Source organism: Colobus angolensis, unplaced genomic scaffold (genome assembly GCF_000951035.1).
Source record: "Colobus angolensis palliatus isolate OR3802 unplaced genomic scaffold, Cang.pa_1.0 Scaffold170, whole genome shotgun sequence".
Classification (NCBI taxonomy): Eukaryota; Metazoa; Chordata; class Mammalia; order Primates; family Cercopithecidae; genus Colobus; species Colobus angolensis.
In genome coordinates this window covers 2,445,491-2,450,173 of record NW_012114822.1, presented here as the reverse complement: position 1 = coordinate 2,450,173, position 4,683 = coordinate 2,445,491, and the positions used below count along the sequence as shown (strand labels likewise).

The 4,683-nt window shown below is 46.2% G+C and overlaps 1 protein-coding gene across 2 annotated transcripts in view; it reads right to left on the bottom strand.

Moving 5' to 3' along the window:
• DNAJC11 (DnaJ (Hsp40) homolog, subfamily C, member 11) overlaps positions 1 to 4,683 on the bottom strand; it is a 56,551-nt gene that overhangs the window by 47,229 nt on the left and 4,639 nt on the right. The window lies entirely within an intron of this gene.

The window sequence follows — 4,683 nt, the reverse complement described above, 5'->3', positions numbered from 1 at the left end:
GCACAGTGGCTCACATTTGTAATCCCAGCACTTTGGAAGGCCAAGGCAGGAGGACCACCTGAGGTCAGGAGTTTGAGACCAGCCTGGCTAACATGGTGAAACCCCATCTCTACCAAAAATACAAAAATTACGCCGGGCGCGGTGGCTCACGCCTGTAATCCTAGCACTTTGAGAGGCCAAGGCAGGTAGATCACGAGGTCAGGAGATTGAGACCATCCTGGCTAACACGGTGAAACCCCACCTCTACTAAAAATACAAAAAATTAGCCGGGTGTGGTGGCGGGCGCCTGTAGTCCCAGCTGCTTGGGAGGCTGAGGCAGGAGAATGGCGTGAACCAGGGAGGCGGAGGTTGCAGTAAGCTGACATCACGCCACTGCATTCCAGCCTGGTCAACAGAGCAAGACTCCATCTCAAAAATAACCAAACCAAAAAAAAAAAAAAAAATTAGCTGGGCATAGTGGTGCGCACCTATAATTCCAGCTACTCGGGAGGCTGAGGCAGGAGAGGCATTTGAACCCTGGAGGCAGAGGTTGCAGTGAGTCAAGATCATGCCACTACACTCAGCCTGGGCAACAGAGTGAGACTCTGTCTCAAAAAAGAATAATAAAAAAAAAAGTAGCAGGGCGTGGTGATGCATGCCTGTAGTCTCAGCTACCTGGGAGACTGAGGTGGGAGGATGGCCTGAGCTGGGAGGTCGACACTGCAGTAAGCCACGCTCGTGCCACTACACTCTAGCCTGGGTGACAGAGTGAGACTCTGTCTCAAAAAAAAAAAAAGACTGACAATTTACCTAATGACTAACAACTGGGCTAGTATTCTGTACATTCTAAAGAAGCTCCAATGGTTTGGGGAGTGATTTCTAGTTGGTGGAGTGCTTTGAGATCTTTGGATTAAAGGCGTCTCAGACACTCAGGATACCAACAATCAATGCCCTTCACCCTTCACTGACTACCCATATGGTAGCCTAATAAATATGTGGTAAATGGATACCCTTCAGCAACTGAAGAGTTTAATAGTCTAAAAATATCAGCAACAGCATGAAGGGAATACAGCTTCCTCCCTGGAGTGAAAGCTATTATTGCAGTGAGAGAATCGTCATATGAACAATCCATCCAGCTGTAGGAATTCCTTGAAGGAATGTTGATGCCAGCTTCATAAAATTTGCTTGAGTTCAATGAGACTTTCTGTGTAATATGAATAATGGGTCCAATTTTCCTATTGTATGTTAAACACTAATACATCTCTGAGTAAATATCTGGGGAGGTATCTTTATTTAGTTTTCTTTGAAGGCATTTTCATCTTGCAGCAAAAGCTTAGTATCAATATGAAAAAAAAGCCAATTCCGATCCATGAGAACCTGACTTGCTTAGTTTACTAAAAAAATACGAAAATAATGTTTAACCACTTGCCACCCACAACTGTACACATATTTTTATTTTCATTTATTTATTTTATTTTTTATTTTTTGAGACACAGTCTCACTGCCACTCAGGCTGGAGTGCAGTGGTGTGATCATGGCTCACTGCAACCCCGATCTCCTTAGGCTCAAGCGATCCTCCCACCTCAGCCTCCCAAGAAGTAGGATAACAGGCACACGCCACCATGCCTGGTAAATTTTTTTATTTTTTATTGCTTGTAGAGATGCGATCTCGCTGTGTTGCTCCAGCTGGTCTCAAACTCCTGAGCTCAAGTGATCCTCCTGTGTCAGTCTTTGAAAGTGCTGGAATTACAGGTGTGAGCCACTGCACCCAGCCCTACATATTTGTATAACCACCACTTGTGTGTGGATTTGCTTTGTTTCTAATGGGAAGATAATCTGGTTTGATAAGAGGAAACCATACAATATTTCACCAGCAGACCCCACTGCTCCACTGATTGGGATAATGCTGCTGGGGACTCAAACTCAAAACCTAGTCTTTGAAGAGGGAATATGTAATGGAGTCCTACAGCTTTTCAGTGACTCCAGCTGCTGACTTGAAAAACTATAGGCCAGGAGTGGTGGCTCACGTTTGTAATCCCAGCACTTTGGGAGGCCGAGGTGGGCAGATCATGAGGTCAGGAGTTCGAGACCAGCCTGGCCAACACAGTGAAACCCCGACTCTACTAAAAAAAATACAAAAATTAGCTGGGTGTGGTGGTGGGCGCCTGTAATCCCAGCTACTCAGGAGGCTGAGGCAGGAGAATCACTTGAACCCAGGAGGCGGAGATTGCAGTGAGCCGAGATTGTGCCATTGCAGTCCAGCCTGGGCAACAGAGCTAGACTCCGCCTCAAAAAAAAAAAAAAAGAAAAGAAAAGAAAAATTGTAGCCAACCCACATCTTAAAAATACAAAGAAGCTTTAAGGAGTGTATAAAGAGTGAGGGGGAAATTGAATAAATACAACAGAATTCTATTTTCCTTTTTGGATGAGAAAATGCTAAGTTGTTTGGCTTAATACCTAGCTGCAATGAACCAAGGCGACAGGAAGCATTGCTATTCCCATCAAGCCAGAGGCCAAGTACCAACCGCCCACTGGAGCCAGGAGGACATGCAGATGAGAAGAGCCAGATATAACACAAGGGGGAGTGGTGGGGACTGGCACAAATTGGACAGTCCAGTCTCATTTGAAGGGCAAGGGCTCCTCAGATCCAGTGTTACGAGATCCTCAGATGTTTCAAAAAAAGACAGAAGACTGAATTATGATGCAGAACCTCCCAGGGTTGAAATGTTAGCAACCAGAATTCACTGTGTGAGGCAATCAAAAAATGGCAACAGGCTGGGTATGGTGGCTCACACCTGTAATCCCAGCGCTTTGGGAGGCTGAGGTGGGAGGGTAGCTTGAGGGTAGGAATTTGAGACCAGCCTGGGCAACATAGCAAGACCCCATCTCTACAAAAAATAAAAAAATTAGCTAGGCATGGTGGTGTGTGCCTGTAGTTGCAGCTACTTGGAAGGCTGAGGTGGGAGACTCACTTGAGCCCAGGAGGTCAAGGCTGCAGTGAGCTGTGATGGCACCAACGCACTGCAGCCTGGGCAACACAGCACGTGCGCACTCTCTCTCGTGTGCACTCTCTCTCTCACCCCCCACCCCCCCCACCAAAAAAGGCTATTAGTGGAATATGGCCCACAAGCCACCAATATGAAGCAGTAGTAGAAAGGTGGGAAAGGAAATAGGATCCTCTTTTGCTTCTCTTCCACTCCTCATCTGAAGGCCTTTTACAAGGCTTTGATGCTAGAACTAGAAGAGACAGGCATACATGCCTGAGATTAAACACTGAATGAACTTTGGCTGGGCGCGGTGGCTCATGCCTGTAATCCCAGCACTTTGAGAGGCCAAGGCAGGCGGGTCATCTGAGGTCAGGAGTTTGAGACCAGCCTGACCAACATGGAGAAACCCTGTCTCTAATAAAAATACAAAATTAGCCAGGCGTGGTGGCGCATGCCTGTAATCCCAGCTACTCAGGAAGGCTGAGGCAGGAGAATTGCTTGAACCTAGGAGGCGGAGGTTGTGGTAAGCCGGGATCATGCCACTGCACTCCAGTCTGGGCAACAAGAGCAAAACTTGGTCTCAAAAACAAACAAACAAACAAAACAAAACAAAACAAAACAAACATCGAAGGAACTTCAAGGGAAATCTTACATGATGGTGAAAATATAACTCAATGAAGGTCAATTCCATGTTATTAACAGACTAGCAAATTTCTTGGGCATCAGAACCAAGTTTCTTTCTTTCCTTTTTTGAGATAAGGTCTCGCTCTGTTGCCCACGTTGGAGTGCAGTGGCGTGATCATAGCTCACTGCAGCCTCAACCTCCTGTGCTCAAGTGATTCTCCCATCTCAGCCTCCTGAGTAGCTGCGAATACAGGTGTGCACCACCAAGCCCACCTAATTTTTTAAAAAAATGTTTTGTAGAGACAGGGTCTTGCTATGTTTTTTCTCAGGCTGGTCTCAAACTCCTGGCCTCATGTGATCCTCCCAGCCTGGCTCCCCAAAGTGTTAGGATTACAGGTATGAGCCACTTTGCCTGGGTCAGAACCAAATTTCTTTAATGATACCTATACATTCCTGCAGCAACTTAGGGTTTCACAGCGAATCTTCATATTCATTTTTCAGATAGTAACATGGAAGCACTAGCAACCCAATTACTTGCTCAAGGCTCTACTGCTAGTCAGTGGCAGTGTGAAAGTAAACAAATTGTCTGAATTTTAGTGACTGTTCTCCCACAGCATGGCTGCCCAGGGTGACACATTTGCTATATATTTTGTTTCACTCATCACATTTGACAAAGCTTGAATATTATAATACATGAGAATTGAAAGGGTCATTATAGGCAATGCAACCCCGGCAACTCTGCTTCCATTTTGCTCACATGCATAACATACTCCCATCTGAAATATTTCCTCACTGCAATTATTCAGAACTGAGGTGGAGAGAGAGGCACAGAACTGTGGAGGGTGGAAGGGAGTGTATGTGGAGTCAGAGCTGCACCCTTGAAGAAATCGTCTCCCATCAACCGCCAGCTCCACTTGCTCCCGCCCCACACCTGGGTTAAAAATTACTCCGTCCAGGCCGGGCGCGGTGGCTCAAGCCTGTAATCCCAGCACTTTGGGAGGCCGAGACAGGCAGATCACGAGGTCAGGAGATCGAGACCATCCTGGCTAACACAGTCAAACCCCGTCTCTACTAAAAAAAATACAAAAAATTA